The 23,283-nt window shown below is 39.6% G+C and overlaps 1 protein-coding gene across 2 annotated transcripts in view; it reads right to left on the bottom strand.

Moving 5' to 3' along the window:
- Positions 1-10,142, bottom strand: part of vangl1 (VANGL planar cell polarity protein 1) — a 71,980-nt gene extending 61,838 nt beyond the window's left edge. Inside the window, exon 1 of one of the 2 annotated variants that reach the window (XM_057829238.1) lies at positions 9,919-10,142. The gene's annotated coding sequence lies outside the window, so the exon portion shown is untranslated. The remainder of the gene's footprint in view (positions 1-9,918) is intronic. The other variant, XM_057829236.1, reaches the window with a different exon arrangement.
- Between the last annotated feature and the right edge of the window lie 13,141 nt (positions 10,143-23,283).

Raw genomic sequence — 23,283 nt, 5'->3', positions numbered from 1 at the left:
TTAATGAGCAAAAGTGACGTGTTGCATGCGGTACGCTATTTCCACAGGATGCGCTTTACGAGCAGAGCGTCTGTGGAGCTTTGTTTGCTATTACAGGTACCAAACGTTTCCTGTAGTCCTTGACAAGGTTTGCACACACTGCAGCAGGGACTTTGGCCCACTCCTCCATGCAGATCTTCTCCAGAGCCTTCAGGTTTCGGGGCTGCTGCCGGGCAACACGGACTTTCAGCTCCCTCCATAGATTTTCTATCGTGTTCAGATCTGGTGACTGGCTAGGCCACTCCAGGACCTTAAGATGCTTCTCACGGAGCCACTCTTTAGTTGCCCTGGCTGTGTGCTTTGGGTCGTTGTCATGCTGGAAGACCCAGCCACGAACCATCTTCAGGGCTCTCACTGAAGGAAGGAGGTTGTCAGTCAAGATATGGTGATACATAGCCCCATCCATCCTCCCCTCAATACGGTGCAGTCGTCCTGTACCCTTGGCAGAGAAGCACCCCCAAAAAATGATGTTTCCTCCTCCATGTTTCACAATTGGGATGGTGTTCTTGGGGTTGTACTCATCCTTCTTTTTCCTCCAAACACCATGAGCCGAGTTTAGACCAAAAAGTTCAATTTTGGTCTCATCCGACCACATGGCCTTCTCCCATTGCTCCTCTGGATCATCCAGATGGTCAGTGGCAAACTTCAGACGTGTCTGGACATGCACTGACTTCAGCAGCGGCACCTTGCGTGCGCTGTAGGATTTTAATCCATGACGGCGTAATGTGTTTCCAATGGTTTTCTTCGAGACTGTGGTTCCAGCGCTCTTCAGGTCATTGACCAGGTTCTGCCATGTAGTTCTGGGCTGATCCCTCACCTTCCTCATGATCAGTGACGCCCCACGAGGTGAGATCTTGCATGGAGCCCCAGAACGAGGCAGATTGACCGTCAACTTGAACTTCGTCCATTTTCTAATAATCGCTCCAACAGTTGTTACCTTCTTACCAAGCTACTTGCTTATTTTCCTGTAGCCCATCCCAGCCTTGTGCAGGTCTAATATTTTATCCCTGATGTCCTTACACAGCTCTTTGGTCTTGGCCATTGTGGAGAGGTTGGAGTTTGTTTGAGCATGTGAACAGGTGTCTTTTATACAGGTAACAAGTTCAAACAGGTGCAGTTACTTCCGGTAATGAGTGGAGAAAAGGAGGGGTTCTTCAAAAAGAACTAAGAGCCGAAATATTTACTAGTTGGTAATGTATCAAATACTTATTTCATGCAGGTAAATACAAATTTATTATTTAAAAATTATACAATGTGATTTTCTGGATTTTTGTATTAGATTCCATCCCTCACAGTTGAAGAGAATTTATGATACAAATTACAGACCTCTACATGGCTTGCAAGTAGGAAAACCAGCAAAATCGGCAGTGTATCAAATACTTGTTCTCCCCACTGTAAATGACATGCCCTGAAAGTGATTCTCATTGCCTATATTAAAAGTTAAGCCATAGATATGTATAGACCCTACTCACATGACGTCACAACCACGCCCCCGCGCCATATTGTCCATCAACTCGTCACTGTTGATGCATTACCGCTATGTAAATTCCTCCTATTATGGCGTATTTTTCTGCTCGTTAACATTAATAATCAAAATGGTGAAGGCATGTGTGGCGGTCGGTTGCAATAACAGAGAAGATAGACGGAGAGACTTGAAGTTCTACCGGATTCTGAGAGACCCAGAGAGGAGAGCGACATGGGCTGCTGCAATTCGACGAGAAAACTGGGCTCCAAACGATTACCACAGATTATGTAGTAGTCATTTTATATCTGGTAAGATGCATTTAATATATATTTAGAGGGTTTTAGGCTGACAACCACAATTAAGATCATTGCTAGGCTAATCGCCGACAACATACACTCAGACGTTGTGAATGAACTACCTGAAAATATAAAATTATAAGGGGATAATAAGACAGTTGTCATACAATTCATTTACAATTTCACTATTGAGGTCAAAAGCCAAAAAATAAATTCAACTAGGGACAATCTGGAGTAGTGCTATCGCACTTCATATTAGATATGTATGTAGTGAGAGTGCTATCGCTAAACCTTATAAACATTAAAAGCCCTAGCTCCATTGACAAATGACATGAAATACATTAGACTTGACAGTGGATGTTAGCAAGAACAAAAGATTTTGAATTGAAAATTTCGTAACTCACCTTCCCGAGCACAAGATAGATTCCTGCCGAATTTTCGTGGACGACGACCTGTTTCACTCAACCAGCAACGAAGTATTTATAAGCCTCCAAGCTCTTAAAGTTTTTTCAAACTTTCGTGAGAATAGGCTGATTTTGTGTGGACAAGATAGTTGTAAATATCAGGGTAGCAGATGTCAGGCTTAGACGACGAAGACAGCGGGTCGAAAAACATCGATTTAGGCATCAAATATGGATCTGGCGAATGGATAAACTGAAGCTTTTCCACATAACGCCTTTTATGCAACGCATCCAATGAGTTTACAGCGTCAGATAACACCGGGGCTTTCATGAATTGCTCTATAACTTGCACGACTAATTGAAAACAATGAGAATAGGTCTAAAAAATAAGGATAATATGGCGGCCGGATACAGCGACACGTCATTTTGTGACGTAGGTGAGTAGGGTCTATAATCACCCCAAAGTACTGAACTTTAATAGCATTTCTAATGCTTAGAAACGTAATCAAATTTTGCTCTAACCTTAAAAATATATAACAATTTCACATTTGCCTACATACATCTATTCTGCCTTCTATCCTATGGTGTGAATTTAGAAAATACAATAAATATAATGTTGTCCCGATCCAATAATCAGTATCGGCAGACCTTATGGCTATTTTGGGAGCGACGCCTGCTCTATGCAGGGGCAAGAGGGGGCAGTGCTCCTGGAAAAAAATGTCTTGCCCCTCAAATAAAATTTTAGAAGTTGAGAAAGCACATTTTTAAGACTCACAAAATTATTACATTACAAGATGACAGATTAATCTGCAGTAGTGGGAAAAAAAATCCTTCAAAACGGTGTCTTGAAGACAAATCTGTTCTCTGTCATCCCTCTCTATCCCTCTGCTGTGTGTGTATTGATCACAGGATGGTCAGAGCACACGCACAGTAAAGCACGCACAGCCCCCAGTAAATATCCAGTCACTGTTAGTATGTAAATGAGCCTAGAGGTCACAAGGCAATTGGTTGTCAGGTTTCAGCGCGGGCATGGAGCAGGAAAAGTTTGAAGAAGCAGTTGCGTTTTCTTAGTCCCAACAAACATAGAAATAAGTCCATGTCAACTTCACGTGACAGACTGAAGACAAATGACCGGTGTTTCACAGACCCCTGCGTAGAGCCCCGCCCTAGACTTTAATTCTGCACTGCTTTATTTCGTTAAATCACAATAGTTTTTACGAAGGCATCTGACTTATTTTCTACACCAGCTTGCTACAGCTCGCAAAGAGAAATGTAAAATGGCCCGTGAGAAGTCCAGAAAAAATTACTTGGACATGGATGAATTTGAGAGAGTTTTAAGTGAGGAAGTAGAAGACTGTTGTTCTAGAGTGGAATTGAGTGAAAGGAGTGAAAGGAGATTTTTGAGTGAACTGAACTGTTTGTTTGGGGGGGGGGGGGTAAAATGTTCTGTTCAATATCTGTTGTGTTTTATAAATTAGTTTGAGAAGTATTTTTTCATTATTATTCATAAGACTACTTTTCAATTCTCAAATTAAATATTAAAAAAAAATCACTGGATACGTGTAGTTGGGAAAATAAGCTAATTTATGATTGCTTTGAACATGGAGGTGGTGGACAGTGACCAACTTGTGTGTAATGTTTATACCAACGCAAACAAATTTTATCTCATACATTCATGCATTGGGATATTATCTTCTGGTTATTTTTATTTTTTTATTATGCACACAAACTAATGATCACATATTTGCATTTTTACTTTTGTAGTAAAAATCGTGTTATGGTTTCCACCAAACATGACTGCAATTTTCCCCCATCACCTGGTTTAATCTACTTAAGGAAAGGCACCCCACTCATTGAGGGATTAAAAGGTCACTAGGTACAAGTTCACAGAGAGTGCAAAGGAGAACAAAGGTTAAAAGTAGATTTATGATCTGAGCCTGCATTGCTATGCCAAATTCTAGAACATTTACTGCTATGTTACAGGAGAAAAGAAAATATTTAACTGATTTAATATCCCTTTTGTAATAAATTTATATTCCATTTAGGATGAAAAGGAAGGGTAATCTTTCACTGACAAGTAGTGCTCATCTCAAAATTTGGTCTTGCATATGTCAAAGAAGAAGACGTTTTCTTGTAAAAAATGAATAAAATGAATCATCTTAGGGAAGAACACCAAATGGATGTCCTTTGTTGTTATTTGTTTACTGGAACAGTCAGTCGTCTCAGACCTGACTGGCAACTTTTCATTTTCGTAATTGTAATGTCAATATTATGAAACTGACCTCTATACCCCTAAACTTGACATTGTCACTATACTTCATATATTGACAAGGTTTAAACCTTCCCAAGACATACAGTAGCTATCTAACGTAGTGGAAAGCACTAACATGATAATTGTAGGGTATCTCATGAACCACACATTTTGTTACATAGATTATAATGTATATAAATGTTATGTAAACTTAGAACTTGCTTTCAAGAAAGCCATATATCTCTTTTTCATTTGGTGCAATCACAATCATAGACTTTTTACAGAATTAGCTGACCTGCCATGGAAAACTGTGGTTGCTAATTATATCACACAAAGTGTAGTTGCAAAATAGTGACATCCCTTGAGCAAACATCAAAGCTCCATGGCAGATGAAGTCACGAGACAAGCAGAAGCACGAGGAGAATCAGCATATCACGTCACGTGTTGGCTGTGTTTATGTTCATGGCAGAGCAAATGAGGGCTATTATTTCGGTGGAATTCAATTGGCATTCCAGAATTTAAACGCAAACTGGGAACGGACCATACTTCACCCAGCACTTGGCTATTTGGAAATGCTACAGTTAATTCATTTTAATCCATTGACTGCCAGTATCACGGATGGCACTGAAACATGATAATTTGTTGCCAGTCCTCACAGTTTAAGTGGATTTGAAAAGAAAAATATTGACAGATGCAACAGTTATTAAAATAATATTGAAGCCCTATATTCTTTAAATTGTCTTTTTTTTTCATTAAAACATGACAAAAGAATTTTGAAAGACTATGATATGAACAGATAAATGTATTTTATAAGACACAATTCCTGTTGGGAGTGTACGTGGCAGATGTAGCCACCTGAGTGGTTAAAAGATATAAAGTGCTGAAATACATCTTGATGGTATTCACAATGCCTAAAATTGCAAGCTATAATTCATATGTGGGGAGGGACTGTGGCATGACAAGAAGGTAACATCAAAGGGTTTGCCCCGTAGAGACGAAACAGTATAAAATTTAGTATCACCGTGTTTAGAATTAGAAACTGTAAATAACAGCAACCTGGATTCATTTTCAAGCATAAAAGTCAGACTTGACCTGATTTATGACTTTTTTTTAATGCGAGTGATGACTTGCTTGAAGTTTAGTTGGGACTTGACTCACTTGATTTTAGCCTCAGTAACTTGGCAAACTTGAAAGTCAACACTTGCGATTTACTTATGCACATACAACACAACAGTATGTACTGTAACTTTAGTCACAATTCTGTCCCAGTGTTACATCAGAATCCAATAAAATTCAGAACAAGGTTAAAGAATGATAAACTCAGTTCTGAATTTTCGATCTTGGGTGGGCAGCATTCCAAAGACTGGCATGTACATTTTCACAATGTCTGTGAATATTATTGTTTATCCAGATCACTACATTTCATTTAATCTCAGATAGCAGAAAGTAATTATTACCGGTGATTTGAAATGGAAACAAAGAAAAAAAAAACTTATGGTGTATGGGGTTGCCTTTTTTGTTTTTGTTTTTAACTAATCAAGCGAGCCCTGTGAATAAGGATGCAAAATTGAGTGGATTCTGTAGAGATTTTTATGCAGAAGATCACAAAACTGCCTCAGTGTAATGAATAAGTATGACTGGGCACCAACACATCATTGACTTTTGGAAAACCTTTTTTCATTCCAAAACTTTCTAACTAGTGATAATAGACTACATTGGAGATGTTGCCCCGACTTCCCACAATGCAATTTGGCGGAACATAAAACTACATCATGATACTGTGTGCAATGCCAATTGTAGACATGCAGTTCTGACACACACCGCATTTGACCTTTCTTAAGTATGAAACAAACTTTGGACTTACGCAGCCTGTTTACGGACTTTTTGTCTTGCTCACACACCACACCAAATTAATAATACAGTCTTTATTTTATTTTTTACTTTTCTTGATGAGTTCCAAAGACTGCGTGTATGAGCTTGTCAAATGAACAATTAATGAGATCAAGAGTTCCATGTTCGAACTCTCAAGGCCAGTTTCCAAACCACATTTTGAGGGTAATGGTCTTGTCTCAGTTTCGACTATTTAATATATTCAATTTTAGTGTCACTAACCAGGGCTCAAGCTATCGATTATTTCAGTAGTTGAATAATCTATCAACTAGTTAGTTCGAATAATCGAGTAATGGGATTAGGAACATTTAATGCATTGCAGAATATATTTTGGGAGATGTAAAATATTTCTTCAAACTATGCAGAATTCCACTTTCATCAAAAAACAAATTTAAAAACCTCACCTTATCCCAAAATGGTATTAAAAAAAATGGGCATCTAAGTACAACAAACAAACAATTGGCTAACTTACATAGCAAAAATTTGCTAGCTTAAATGCTATAAAATGCTAAGGTTTTTTGTTGTTGTTGTTGTTGTTGTTTTTACAATGCTCTTAACAAATGGTTCAAACTCATATACCAACGGAAAAAAGAAAACGGCTAAACATACCTCTAAACTAAATTACGAATGTATTAAAAAAATATTAGCTCAAACAAAAACAACCTTATGTTGGTCTTAACAGGGAGCAGCTGGAATCAACCATGTTACATAAGTTATGTCATATTCACTGTTGCCACTAAAGGGCAGTGTATCCAGCCAAATCAATTAAACTAAATGCAAACACTTTCAATACAAAACCATTACAACGCCACTCTAAACGAATACTCGAAGCAGCAAATTTTGATGCAAATCTTTTTTCCCTAATCAAATTACTCGAATTAATCGATCAATCGTTGCAGCGCCATTACTAACATTCCACAATCCCTCTTAATGAATTCAACCAAGGGTGTAGGTTTGCATGGGGACGGTAGGGACATAACACTACCAACTTTTCAGAATGCTCAAATTGTCCCCACCAACTTTTAAGAAACCTTATTTGCATTATATAATGACTTCAGTTATATACGTCATTTAGATTGTCTTCCCATATGTTAGAATTAACCCAACCACTATTAAGTGTTTTACTTCCATTATGTTCAGTCTTACATTGAACCCCTTTTTACTTGCTAATGTGCCAGTCCTTTTTTTTCTTCAAACGCACGTTTGATTGGCTGATGACATGCCCCCCCACACACACACACTCCACGAAATCCAGCCCCAACAATAATACAACACGCCACCTCCTCCGCCCCCTTCGAAAACGAGGAATATTAGAATTTTTTTTTTCCCGCTAGCAGCAGACACTATAAGTAATGTAAAAATATTGTGGAGGCGGGGAACACACCACTAATTTTTCTACTGAAAGTCTGACCTGCATCAGAGTTAGCATAACATTAACCTGTGTGAATTTCCCAAACTCGAGTAGAAAGCAGCTTTGAGAGAAATATCCTCCTGTGTTTTCTACTGTTAGCGTTAATTGATAACCGAGGCGAAATTTATCCCCTTCGCTCATATTTTCATTTTTATTTTATTTATGTGGTCTTAAAGCAGTCCAAAGAAGCTTTCATTTTTTGTTTGGCTGTGCCTGTGGACAAAAGCAGCAGTGTTTTACCTGAACAAAGGCTTCATTTTTATTCATTTTTGTTATACAATGTTTTTATTTTTCCAGTTATATTTAATTTATTTATTTAGACAGACAATGTTGAGTGGTCTTAAAGACAAATGTTTATTTTTTTGCATTTCTCGATTGTTAAGAGATTATCAACAGGTTTGTATTTATTGTGTAGATTAATAGAATTTAAGTTATGTTCAAATATTGCAATTTAAATTTATTATACATTTATTCTGTAAGTTTTCAAAATGTTTCTTCAGAAGTTTTTGAAAACAAAGGTATGAATCGAACGGTGTATCAACTGAACGGACACATATGCACTGCAAAAACACACCTCTTTTAACTATTTAAATTCATTTGTTTTCAGGGTAAATCTACTAGAAATAAGTGAAATGAGCTGCCAGTGCTTCAAGTAAATTATACTTACTTAGATTTCTTAATAAAAATAAATAAATAAATAAATACATAAATAAATAAAAATAGCTAGCTGAAAATAAACTTAACAGACTAGGACTACCTCATACATATTTTATATTTCTTTAAATTTTACACTTTTATTCTTGCAAGCCACTTTCGAGATTTTTACTTGTGGAATATTCAATGCCTTCACTGTCAACTGCTGCTACTTCACTTCAATTATTTGCACTGCCTGAACATAGGACTACCTCATACATATTTTATATTTATTTAGATTTTATATTATTCTGCACTGTAAAGGGAGATGCGTCACTTTATTTGAAAGCAAATTTTCTGGATTTAGGTGAAAAAAAGACCAACTTTTAGATATATGGGCTTAATAAGAACAAATAGTAATATTTACTTAATTTAATTTCATGGAATAATCTGTTAACTAGTCTTTAACAATCAAAGCAAGATAGAGAAAATTATTTGGTCACATTTATGAAAAATTATTAGTTTAAGCATTATAAATTTGGTATCAGTCAATACAAATTTATTTTGCATCGATCATTTAGCCTATCAATTAATTAGATTCATATTCATGAGAAATGTAGCCCTTAACCCCCGGTCGCCCAATCTTTTAGGTCTTATTAATGTCCCGTCCCCAGCAAAAAGTGTTCATGCAAGTTATGCTGGGATATCGTCCCTACCAATATTGAGATCAAACCTACGCCCCTGGAATCATCACAACATTAATAATAATAGTAAACAACGCACATTTCTAATCTAACAAGGTTCATAAGACATACCTTAATTTCAATAAATGTTTTGTTTTGTTTGTGTATGAATTGCAACTCTCCCGTCTCAATATTCAAGACACTCTACTCTGAGTTTGCCGTTTCCATGGTGATGGCATGTTTAGATGCGAAATACATATAATAACAATCACTGACTTTCTTTCATATTGATTGTTTGAACTAAATAGTTCAAGCCAATTGTATTTTCGTATCCACATTGTACAGCCGCGCATTACAATTCTGTGCAGAGCTAAGCGTATAGAGTAGATCACTCCGCTGGCTACATTTCAGCACTAATAACTGCTGTCATGTATTCCTGCGCTGCTGACACTTTAACAGCTGAGTCGCGATGCGGGTAAAAGACCACGTTCGCCGTTCGAAATGAATACAAACAGAGAGCCGCGTAAAAAAAATATAAACACGCACATTACCTCCATTTCCGCAATGTGACATGTCTAAACTGAAGAAGGACAATAAATACGGTGGACTGGTCTTTGGTTAGTGCGCTAGTCTCGTAAAATCACACAGGTAGAGAGGACAACAAAGGCGTGTCTTTTCCTCTAAAACTACCATTTAACTTTCTTCATGTAGACGAGTTATTGAGCTAACACACACAGACAGACAGTACATGAGTCTCTAAGCGGAGCCCTTCACACACCACTGAGCTAACTTGCTAATTAATTAGCTCATCACACACATGTACCACAGCAACATTGAACTGAAACTCACCTGTTGTCGGGAACGATATCATTCCTGTAGTTGACTTGTTATCCAGAGGTTGTAAAACAGTTGGGCGACTCTCTAGGAGACAGCCCTAGCTAACAGTAGGGGGGTCACAACGCCAGTTTGGAATGTTCGGCGGCAGTGCCTTGCAGCACTACCTAGGTGCAGTACGGTAGACGGCCACGAGGAGCTTGTGGGAGCACAAGTGGATACTCTTGGGAAGCCTTTTCTAAAAAGGGTGTTTTCCTCGGCAGGAAAATGAAATGATGACAAAGTCACTATGGTATTCATCCATTAGTTTTGGTTGAAATGTGATCGGCATTTAGTGATCAAAGCGAGTCAAAATGTAATCAAAGAGCGAGATAATAGGCTTCGACTGATAACTGTTTTTGTTTTATTCTTGTAAATGACATAATGCATACTGACTGTTTTATATTACACTCACGCACCCCCATAACCCTATATATATGGGTGGTGTAATATACAGATGTGGGTAAAGTAGCCCAAAATTTTACTCAAGTAAGAGTAGAGTTACTTCAAAATAATATTACTCAAGTAAAATAGTCATCCAAAAAAAATGTACTCAAGTACAAGTAAAAAAAAAGTATCCAGTGAAAAGAATACTGAAGTAATGAGTAAGTAACATTTTGAGTAACTGCTTATTTTTAATTGATTTTTTTTTTAAACAATGTTTTTTTTCTCTCAGCACAAACTTATAAGATATAAGATAATGAAAGAAAAACATTAAAGAGAGAAAAAAACAACAGTAATGAAGCATTATCCGTCCAAAGAGCATGAGTGCCCTGCCCTCTAGTGGAGAAAATAGTTCCTAGTTTGAATAGTGAATGAATACTATAGTTCCCTCATAGTTACAATTATGAAATTAAAAGGATCATATATCCGGTTTTCCGTGGTCAATTGGTGCCAAATAAAAACTGTGAGAGAGTTTTAAATCCGCGATTCATGTTGAGGGCAGCACTCTATGTCAAATACTTCTTTTGTTACGGTGCTTTAAAGATGTGTGATTGAACAGGCTTGCGTGATCATAGAACTGCAAGCTTTCGTCTAATTGGTGTAATTGAGTCATGTGATTATTGTTGCGACGTTTCATTGGTTAAATTAGTAGCGCTACTCTTGGCAATAGCATCGCTAGCAAAAAAAAAAAAAAAAAAAAATCTAATATGTAGAATAAAGAGGAAAAATCTAACGCCTCTTGTGTAGCCCATAGTAGCGGAGTAAGAGTAGCGTTTTTTCTTCACAAATCTACTCAAGTAAAAGTAAAAAGTATGGCTTAGTAAAAATACTCTTAGAAGTACATTTTTCTCAAAAAGTTACTCAAGTAAATGTAACGGAGTACATGTAATGCGTTACTACCCACCTCTGGTAATGTATACACACACACAGTAGGCTACAGGGGCGTTACCAGGGTGGGTGGGTACCCACCCATGGACACGCTCTGCCCATCCAAAGAAAACTGGATGAATTTCAGCCATCCAAACTTTGAAAAGCACGAAAAAAACAGAGAGCATGTGGCAATTAAGCAAACTATCGATGTCAGACATGACCCCACTCGCCCTATGGACAAGTCGCGGAATAAAGGTAATGAACAGCGACATGCACTGACAAACGTGTTTTTGCTTAAATTTTACAAAGCTAAACATTCACGTTCAATGAGGTCTTATGAGGAGGACATCCCACTTTTAAAAAGGCTTGGAGTTAATGTGGGAGCCACATAATGCCCTTTATTTTGAATTGGTGCTTTTATGTTTATTTCTTTACATTTCAATTCAAAGTAATGGCAATTTTGTTGTGCCAGTTGATGTTAATCAAGCATTAATTGTTAATATAATTAATTAAAGTTAATTGGCTCTAAGTAAAGCTTGTCATAAATTTATCGCATCAGGCGGGTCGGCTCTCAAGCTCAATGAGGACCAAGTCACATCTCCAGGTCCAGGTCCAGGTATAGCCATCAGGAAAAAATTGAAGTGGACAATAAATAAATTATAGCTTAATTACCGATTTCTAATAAATTACCAAAAAAATCTACTGTGGGAAAGTAAAGGAATGGCTCTATACCTGTGTTTATCTTGGGATTATCAGAAACTTCATTCTCATGCTTGGCCCAATAATGCTTCAGCATTGAGGTGGCTACTGGTTGAATATGACAGGTTGAAAGTACAAGTGCGACATTTCGCCTGCAAAAAAAATAATGTTAATAATAACATATCTGATACTATTAGAGTCGCGCCGTGCGACGCAATCCGATCAACACAGTCGGATCAGAACTCGTACCCGCGCGCCCATCGCATCGTGGACGAAAGGTGAGTGCTCTGACCACTATGCTAGCATGTTAAATGCCTTTTATTTCCTTGAAGGCATCAAAAGCGATATTTCCACGCACCGCAAACGACAGACCCGCGTTTAACCGTCACATGAATAAACTAGGAGTTACCTTAAAATTAATTGTATTTTAAATGGAAGATAACAAGTGCGTTTTCCCTGTGTTACGTCCATTTCCGCAGCATGTAGACAACGAGGAAGTAACCGTGAGATGTGGATTGTTTCAGCAGCTCCATCGCGTTGACAGACACGCTTCCTTTTGAACCAGTTTGCCGCGTCATGACTGTGTCGACACAGTTCAATGAGTTCATGCATCGGTCACGTGATTTTCTTGTAGCGATACGCACATCGACGCAGGGGTTGCTCTATGAGCTCGGCGCGCGCGCCGGCGCATTAGTATCACTGGACCAATGACTAGCTTATACCGCAGTGCGGCTCCAATGAATGCCTGTGTCCTCTCCACTGGCTTTACTCTGTCTCTTGGCTCTCAACTTCCATAATACGGTACCATTGTAGCCTGTTCGCAGCAATCCGTAAGTGGGTCCTTCCGCACATGCATTAATTGCATTAAATATTTTAACGTGATTAATTTAAAAAAATAATTACCGCCCGTTAACACGATAATTGTGACAGCCCTAGTTCTAAGTTTTAAGCTTTGCATCGTTACCTCTTTCACCTTAAAAAAGAAAAAAAAAAAAAAAAAAAAGAACTGAAATGTAGGTTTTCTTCCTAGGGGACGCTACCCACATTTAGTCATATTTTGATTTTTTTTCTTTTCTTATATTTTACCAAAGTTTTCACCAGTGTTCACCTGGCTGTTGAGTTTGGTGAGTTTTGAAGCATTCTGAGGGGGTCAAAGTAGAGCTCAAAGCGTCGGCAGGACAATGAATGACTGCTAGGGGGCGCTACATAGTGTATTTGGAATTTGTCTTCACACGTTTCAAAGATTGAACCTGTCTTGACCTGCCTGCCGATTTTGGTGCATTTCGAAGCATCCTAAGGGGGTCAGATTGAGCTCAAAAGGGCTTCGGAAGAAAGAATCACTATAATATTAATAAAACCGAGGAACCACAATAAGTTACATAAAAAAGCACTGTCACCTGCATTATAGCTTTTGTAGCCCCCCCCCCAGGTAAGACTAATGCTCACCCACACCTGGCAAACTGGTAACACCACTGGTAGGCTATACACAAACGTGTTCTTAATAAAAATAAATTGCAATTGCTTTTCATGGAAACTAAGTTTCTTATTTGTCAATTTATGTTTAATCCTTGTCATGAAATCTTTTGATATTCCTCATCTGGTCGTTTTGGTTTTTTTATTTTAATTTTATTTTTTTTAGTGCTCATTTCTTTTCGGGGGGGGGGGGGGGGGTTGAAAAGAAAATCCTCATTAAAATTTAAACGTTAGATTTGTAACTTTACAGCTTTAAGGATGGACATTCTATTTTATTTTTGAGAACTATTTAGGAACAAACCCACACGCACAAACACATGCCATCCAGAATATAATAGAGGTCACAACTTTTGTATGATCCCTCTCCATCCCTTTCGATACGCGAACAAAGAAAATGCTCTTCGAGGGATGGGTTTGTTTTTACTGTGATTGCTTGTTACTAATTCGTCTGCTCATTTGTTTTTCAAATCTGTCATTGATGCATAAACCACGTTAAAATACTTCCCAAAGAAAAATATATGTACAGTACTTGAAAGACAGCATTTGCGTATTTTTCTTTTAAACAGCTCAGCAATAGACTCGATTTATTTTTGTGTAAGATTAGTGCACCACCGGGTGGTACACACTGGCTATTGCAACGACAGCTATTTCGTTGATGTTTTCAACCATTGCATTGATGATACGTGTGATATGTACAATGAGCATTTTCTATTTGAGTATCAGAGCGTTTCAGTGGGTTTAATTGAATTATCAAAACTCCCGTTCCCACTGTGACCGTTCTTAACAGGGCATCTTTCCCTTTCTCAATGTCTTTGCTTGAACCTAGTTTCAGGCTTTCTTGCCCTCATTCTTTCTCTCCTGCGCTCAATCCTTCCTTCCACATTATTCCCTTTCAATTCATATCTGATTTCCTTTTTCCCTTCCTGAGTAATCGTCTTCCATACCTCTTTCGTTGCTTCCTTCATTCTTACTAACTTTCCCTACCTCTATGCAGGTAGTCCCCGCATTACGAACAAGTTCCGTTCGTACGCTGGCGACGTAACCCGAATTTTCACGTAAATCGGAATTAACCCTGTAAAAATTTGTATCCAAAAAGTCTAAAAGTATTGTATATTGTTTAATGGTGGAGGATACACAGCCTTCTGGTGGCAGCGTTGGGTCTGGCTGGACTGTCGTTCAATAATGCTCCCATACAGGAGCACTCAGACGTCTCATATGGGTAAAGGATAGCTGTGCTCCGGTTTGGCCCTGATGAGGCTGTAAATTGCTTCAGCTAGTAAATGTTTGTGCATGCATTTGTAATTAAGTTTAGAGCTATAGTTTGTGGAATTATGTGTGAGCGATTTGGTATGAGAATTGTAAATAAGTTAGCATTTGTAGCATTTAAGCGAGTGGAATTTTGTGAGGAAAATTAGGCTAATTTAATCTACTAAATTTACATTTTGATCAGACTAGATGGACGTTTGAACACCAGTCGTTTTGTGTCGAATGTTTTATTGTAAAAATGCATGTTCGTTTTGAACAGACGTGTATGTGTGTTACAGCTTTACAAATTGTCAAAAGTGACATAGGCACAATTGCTTTGTTTGTTGTCTGTCAAGCTGAACAACTTCACATTTAGTAAGGACAGAACAAGTCATGTTGATAAGGTAAAGTAAAATATGAGATACCGAGGCAAATATTACTAGAGTCAGAATGGCGGATGAGACGCCGGCGTCGTAAAGTCGAAATCGCGTAAGACTGGTATGTTGTAACCCAGGGACTACCTGTATTTCTGTAACCTTTTTTTCTTCCGTATTGTCCAAACTTACACCCACACACTTGACACCCAAAAGCATGTTTATTTAATATTTCACGAGGTGTTTTATGCTCTTGAATGAAATGGACCGCTTAAATGTGTGTGGAAGCGATCGTTTTATACATTTTTTGAATCCCGCGCCATGAAAATGATTAACTTCCGGCTCCAGCCTCGAGTTTAGGACGAATGCGAACGTGACGTCACCTGGGTCTGCATCTCACAATACAGCATTGCTTTCTAGCATGCAAATGGACTGCGGATTCAGCTGATTTTATGCGGATTAATTTGTTTATTTTTCGCATCACGCCAGCCAAATGTGATGCAGAAAATTGTTGCTGCACCAGGGAGAGGCGTTTGAGCCTTTTTGGGTTTCAAAAGGTTCCCGTTCACTGCGGATATTGGCCAAAACAAGCCTTACTACTGTGCGACCATTGGACTTACGAGGAAGTGAGTAAACATTGTATTTTGCATTATGTCAAATACAGGGATCATGACACACATTTTAATACGGAGCTGGCTCTGTATTGCAGTCAGGGAATAACATGAAGGCCACTGAGGCTGGCATCAATACTTATACAAACAATATCCTGTAATAATGTTGTATTGGAGAAGAGCGATAAAAATAATAATGACATTTTTTGTTGTTCAGTCTGCTCTGGTTGTCAAGGGGGAAACCCTCGAATTTGTTGTCTCTGTCGTCGTTTTCTCATTCTGAATCTTTCTCTTCCTCCAAATACGACTCAGGCATAGAGTATATGGCTGTATGTCACAGGTTTCCTCTGGATCGACAATATCAGTCGAAAGATCCACACTTGAACCAGAATCGCTAAAAACACTTCCTCCTCCATTATGCTTGCTCAATGTTACTCCAGTGACGTCAACACCAAGATGGAGGTGCCGGACTACTATGATGACGGGAGTATATTAACAGCAGATTTAAAGGCGAATTTCTCGTCATCCATGCTATACCCATTTGTTGTATAAAGTTGAATCGTCTCAACATACGTTTTTAATTCCAATAATAATGCTATTTCACATTTCATTTTATAGGGCATTGACTACTTTGGCCATTAAAACATATACATTTTAGGGTGTGATCCCATTGTGGTTGTTTATATTGTGTTGTTTGTACTAGTGACGAGATTTGTCGTTCACTTGAGCAAACGAATCCATTCCGGTTCGTTCAGTAAAAAGATTCGTTCAAACAAATCGTTCAACGAATCGTTCGCACCCCTCATCTCCCTCCCCGCCCAAACGAATCGTTCGGTTACTGAACGGGAAGTGACGTTGCCGAACGAATCACCAAAGACCGCTTCGCAGTATAACTGAACGGGAAGTGACATTGCTTGGTCCCTCCCTCTCTTCCACATTGACCACTCGTCGTAGTTTCAGAAATGAGTGACAGGCGGTATCATTCTGCTTTCACAGACAGCCTCGTCTCCCTCCTGCTGCTGCAAAAGCGAGGGAGAACTTCCGCGTCGTCTGTCCTAGTTCTATGGGCTCAAAGTCATGGCTCGTGCTTGCATTTCGATTTAGGACACGGTTAAACATTTTCCTTTTGTGAGGGGAGTAGGGGGCGGGGGCGCACGGACTTTCTTTAGCAGGTTCTTGATCACACATACAATCACATATACAGCATGTTTGCTGTCACGAAAATAAAAATACATCGAAAGTTTAATTTCTGAATATGGAACGACCAACACATCATATTTACATCTCGCTCTGTTGTATTTTTGTTTTTTAGTATTAAGATGATCGTGTTGAATTTTAGCACTGGTATTAATAAATAAAATAATCCGGTCAGCTCCCCTGTCGTCCCCGCATCTCAGATCGTCAAATGCTGACGAGAAATAATTGTTTGCTCTTTATGATGTCGCCTTTCTACTCTCATTAGTCTGTTAAGAAAAATGTAGACATATTGCGACATCTCCCGTGTCCGCGTGCTTTGTTTTTGGGCGCTTGAGTAGCACATGATGGACGGATTGACATAATTTGTCAAACCAACCAACACCTGACACGAAGAAAAAAAAAAAAAAACACTCGGAAAAAAATTACATGTATATACAGTTTCATTGCAAATCAGTATTATGGTGATCATATTGTTTTTTTGCACTGGTATTAATAAATAAAATAATCCGGTCAGCTCCCCTGTCGTCCCCGCATCTCAGATCGTCAAATGCTGACGAGAAATAATTGTTAGCTCTTTACGATGTCGCCTTTCTACTCTCATTAGTCTGTCAAGAAAAATGTAGACATATTGCGACATCTCCCGTGTCTGCGTGCGTTGTTTTGGGCGCTTGAGTAGCACATGATGGACGGATTGACATAATTTGTCAAACCAACCAACACCCGACACGCTGACACGAAAAAAAAAATAAAACACTCGGGAAAAAATTGACATGTATATACAGTTTCATTGCAAATCAGTATTATGGTGATCATACTAAATATTTTTTTCTGTGCACATATGAGGTAAATATCGCTGCCATGAAGCCTCCATATAGTGACAGTTCTCTGCCCGCTTCACTGCCGTCACGCGACCGCAGCTCAGCTTTTGCTTGCCTCGTAGCTACCCGTGTTTTAAATTACTGTAAATTTGATAGTATGTCGTCATAGGCAGTCACGAGTTTGTTGAGAAAAGTACTACTCTAAACAATGCTCGCTAGATTTGTGTGGTGTTTTTGTCTGTTTGAGCAGCATTTGATAGGCTCCACGTTAACAAATATGTGACAAAGTCATTTCCTTTCATTTTCTGATTCATTCACCGCATAGTCATTACTGGAAAATCAAGTTAGCAGCAAGCTAGGTCAGGAACCGGAGGACCGAGTCACTGAACGGGAAGTGACAAAACTCAGTCTTGCCCCCCTGCCTGCACGCTGGCTGCTTATTGGCCACACGTGGACGTGAGTGACAAACGCCCTGATTCTGTTTCCGGTCCCTCCCCTGCCCGCGATGAGGCTGGCGTCTGATTGGTCGTGTGCGATGTCAGAAGACGCTGCCGCTTGCTCAACGCCCTCCCACGCAGCGAACAAGCACCACCTTCATAGAACGAATCAGTGCAGATGATGATTAGTTCGGTCTCGTTCACCAAAACAATTCGTTCAAAAAGAACGAATCGTTCGCGACCGATACAACACTAGTTTGTACAGAGAAAGCAGCGGAGAGAAATGGGTTAGATTCTTTTTATCATAATATTTAACTCAATGCATGTCATTGACGACCCTAGACGTCCCATTCATTTAAAGTGGAAGGACTGGGCTTGAATGGTCTTCTTTCAGTGCCATTGATGGCACTAGACAACCAATCCATTTTGACTGGGAGGGGCAAATTAACGAACCGTCAATGGGAGACAAACAGACAAACAAACAAACAAACAAACAAACAAACAAACAAACAAACAAACCAATAAATGAATCATAATTCGTGCATGAATGGGTTAAAAATCCACTCTCTATGCCTTCACTCAAACTATTATTTCACAGTACATGTGTCAAAATTAATTTTAAAAGCCTAAGATGCAACCTAGTTTTGACCCATATAATGATGTGCAATTCATTCCGATGTGTGCATGTCGATCAGAAGCACGTGCTGCCACATTTGATGTTTATTCAAAGCAAGAAGCATGTGCAGATGGCCGTGATTGAGAAGGCAAGGTGCCGTGTCCCTCAGCCCCCACCATGCTCCCAGATGAATTGGATTTGGTGTCCGGAAGATGGATGGATGGATCCCTCCCCAAAGACACACAGTTTATGAGTTGAGGCTTTTTGGTAAATAGGGAGGGAAAAAGAAAGCGTGTAAAATGAAGATAAAGTGGGAAGTGATGCCTTTATAAGACCACATACACGATGAAGGTGCTTGCACATGGTAAAAAGTTGCAATCTCGAGTGTTATGTATTCATCATAAAGTTTGCAATGATAACGTAAATGCAAGACTGTTTCATTTTCTTTTGACAACTGGCATGTTTTTATTTTATTTTTTTACCTTTTAATTAAAGTTAGTAAGGGCTCAATCAACAGATGTCTCTAAAAGCTGATGCTGATCAATCATCCCTTAACATGGAGTATATTAACTGTAACTTTAGTTGGGGCCGCCAACCTTAAATCTTAACGATCAGAAATTCACACATTTGTTCTTTGTTTTAACTTTGAGGTTAACTCAAAACCCTTTTTGGAAAGGCTCTGAAAAGAATTCTGAATTATATGTTCATAATATTAACTTGATATATTTTTTGTGCAGGCTTAATCTCAATGATAAAGGATTGAAGATGCGATTAATTTGCGTGTGTGTGTGTATATATATGTTTATATATTTTTGTGTGTGTTTGTGTGTGTGTGTGGGGGGGGTGCCCCCATATGTGTGCATGTAGCCCATGGCACCAACAGCTCCATTATGTGAATGCCATGGGGGTAATTATTTTTTCATGTTTCATCCTAAATATTCCTTACGTGTTCGACATAAAAATAATCCACCAAATTCGGTCCAATCAAATTCAAAGTTTATCGATTATCTCTAGCATGGCACGTATGCAAACAGAGAGGCTTTAATTTACCAGCCAATTCCATTCACCCCCAATGACAGCGGGGCCACTCATCCCTTTTAAAGGTGGCACACTCAGATCTCTCATTGAGACATCTCTTTGTGAAAAAAGTATGCAGCTATCAATGCGTGGGTAGAGCATTGTCAATGTGCCTGGTGATAAATTTCAAGCACATTTGAAACAGTTTGTAAGTGAGTATCTTCAGTAAATGAGGTGGTGAGAACCACTGGCTCAGAATATGTCCATTAATCAAATTTACCAAAATTACATTTCATCACCTGCATCACCAATTGGTTATGTTTTTAGATGGCACATCCATAAGAACAACTTTCTGCTACCACATCTCAATCCTCAGCTTCAAAGACACACCCTCCAATGAGCGGTCTCATAAATTCCCAAACAGGTGCAGTGAGCCTTCCTCACGAAAATCAAGATGCACCAGTTTTTGACAAAGCACAGCTGCACCGTCTGCACACTGCCCAGTTGCCATTTATACAGTACATTGTAAAAGCAGTGATTTCACAACATCTGAGGTATGCAGGGGCGGACTGGGACTAAAAAGCAGCCCTGGACTTTGACTCAGCCCAGCCCACAAGAATTGCTATACGAAGGGAAACACCGACCCCCTAGGGGGTTCGGGGGCATGCCCCCCCGGGGATTTAAAAAAAAAATTTTTTTTTTACACATTTTATTGTAAAATGCATCAATTTCGTGCACTTTGAGAAAAAATGAAGAAAATGTGTCTAGACTGTGACTGTCTGACTTGAGGCGCTCAAAGTACTGCAAGGCTGAACTGGAGTTTGATTCATTTTCTGTACTAGCTCTATGATCAACCTGAATAAACAAATGAAAGAATTTATTTTTCAAAGCAAGTTTTATGTATCCAATTGATTATAATATATCTCTATATATCTCTGTCTATAAAATGACTTCATTGTTTATGCCATAATTCAGTGGTCTCCAAACTATTACACATAGGGCCGCAGCGGGCGAGGGATTTCATTCCAACAAAACAAGACAACACGTATCCACCAATCTGGTGTCTTACAAGTGTAATCAGTTGATTGCAGTCAGGTGCTGCTTGTTTTAGCAGAAACTTCTTTGGTTAAACTGTCGGTACTCGATCGGTTGAAACAAAAACCAGGCCCCACAGCGTCCCTTGAGGACCGGTTTAGAGACCCCTGTTGTGTTGATTTAAATGTGATTTTTATGGTCTTCATGTGATGTAAAGCACTTTGAATTGCCTTGTGTTGAATTGTGCTATATAAATAAATTTGCCTTGCCATACAAATAATAAATTTCAATGAAAATACAATAAACATTTCAAGACAAATCCTGTATACATAACCTTCATTGGAAAGTATTAACCTTAAAACAAAACGATATATAAATGATTAATATATATAACATCAATTTAACTACCTAAACTTTAAAGTAAAGTTTATTAATATTTTGTTATATTTCTTCTGAATTAATATTGCTGCTGCGTGTGCATACGTTGTTTTACAGCTAAAATATTTTTCTTAGGAGAGTGCTAGTAGGACTAGCATACTGTAACTTGACACGATTGCAAACGGGTACATGGGCTAGCTGGCACTAACCCTTTAATTGTGATTTATTTCATTTAAAATGTAGCTACCTGGTGGATAACTGCCAGTATACCGAGCAAGTAACCCTCTTCATCACTACTTACTTTCCCTGCGTTTGTCTGGGGAAGTTCCATATCGTTACCCCCCTCCCTCTTCTTTTCTCTCTCCCTGCACCGGTTGCACGTCAGAGCGGCTGCCGCTCCCACACTCAGCATCGCCGGGGGCTGGGCTGTTGACTTGTTACCCGACGTGGCCGTTGCAGCTTGCGAAAATATTTGTCAATTTATGACATTTTAATGCTTCGCTCTCCAGTTTCTTTAATTTTTTCTCCCTAACCTTCTCAGCGCCACCCTTCTCTTTTCTTTTTTTGCCACCACCATTCGTATTGACGCATGTTGCTATTTTGCTTCCACAAGGATCCAATGAAGGCTACTCTGTGCTTTCTTCGTTCTTCTATCAGATTGGCAGTGCCAGGCGCATTGCTGCCACCTGTCGGATTGGATGCGAACTGTAGTTAATCAGAGGATAGGGGGGATAAAAACAGTGATGTATAATGAATGGCGGCCGCCGGCCGTCCAGGGCACCGGCCGTTCTGTGATCCTCCAGAACCCACAGATTACCAGTCCGCCCCTGGAGGTATGCCATGCCAAATTGAGCTAAATGAAATATATATATATATTTTTTAATTATTTTGGATTTGAATGATCCAAAAACGTGGCCATCAGGATCCTATATAAGTTCACCTTGTACAGTATATTTGTCAGGAGCATTCCCACATCAAAAACAATTGGATTTAAAAGATTCTACGCAAATGGAAAGGTCATGATTGGAAGTGTCCAGATTGGGCTCTGTGGTTCCGAGGCCGCTAATGTATGCACACACACCTTATGACAAGCCCCAGTACAGATGGTCTGAGCGTGAGTCTGAATGAGAAGGGAACCATCCGCGGCTGCTGACGCATTGTGTATGTGTTGGGAGCGGTCTTCAATACAGCACTTAATGAGAACAGACTGGCCCTTTCTCAAACCCCTTCCCGTCCCTCGCCCCGACACCCCCCAGCAACCCAACACACACACTCTCCCGGTCTGATTCTTCATTTCTCCTCTTTGCCCATTCCCATCTGTTTGTAGACAAAGGGCCACGAGCCAGCTCGGGCCTCGGGACCCGGCTGGTGAAGTAGGTCCGGATAATACGGCCCATCCCTGGGGCTGCATTTCAACACATGGACAAGGCTTTGTACTTTCTCTACCTTTGCTGCTCAAGCCCTCTTCATAGAGGGGGCAGTGGTGTCCCACTAAACACACACCTTCATCAGGTGTCTGCGTGTGTGGCTTGAACACAAACACACATACAGAGTACAAAAGACAGTGAGGAGAAATGACAGCTCTCCAATGTTGTGAACATATGGCTGTTTGTTGTCACTCGCTCCCCGTCCAATTTGCACAAAGCATGCCACTTCTCTGAATTAAACGGGTGTGAGTGGAACGCCACGTGCATGCTGGCATGGAGCAGACCTGTGCACGCCCAAGTGATGAAGAGGCTGATGATGATGGTGGCTCTACAGTCTATTGCAGTCTGCACACGACCTGACATATGGTTGCTCCTCATCCTCCACCATTACATAAGCCGCTGTGCTGTGTATTTCTGTGTATGTGTGTGTGAATTTCTCTCTCTCTCTCTCTCTCTCTCTCTCTCTCTCTCTCTCTTGCTTTAACTCTAACTCCACCCCCCCCCCCCCCCCCCCACACACACACACACACACACACACTGCAACAGCAGCCACAGTCAGCCAGGCTGTTCAGTGCCCTCAGCACTTTGGGGGATGGAGGGAAAGGGAGTGGGGGGTCAGTATGGGGTGGGTTATGGAGGTAAGGAATAAATTGAAGGAAGCTGATGCTAGTGCAGCTTTAGAAATGAAGGGGGAAAAACA

Source organism: Corythoichthys intestinalis, chromosome 2 (assembly GCF_030265065.1).
Source record: "Corythoichthys intestinalis isolate RoL2023-P3 chromosome 2, ASM3026506v1, whole genome shotgun sequence".
In the NCBI taxonomy this organism is placed as follows: domain Eukaryota; kingdom Metazoa; phylum Chordata; class Actinopteri; order Syngnathiformes; family Syngnathidae; genus Corythoichthys; species Corythoichthys intestinalis.
Note: the sequence above shows the minus strand (reverse complement) of the source record. Positions and strands in the feature narration are given on the sequence as shown.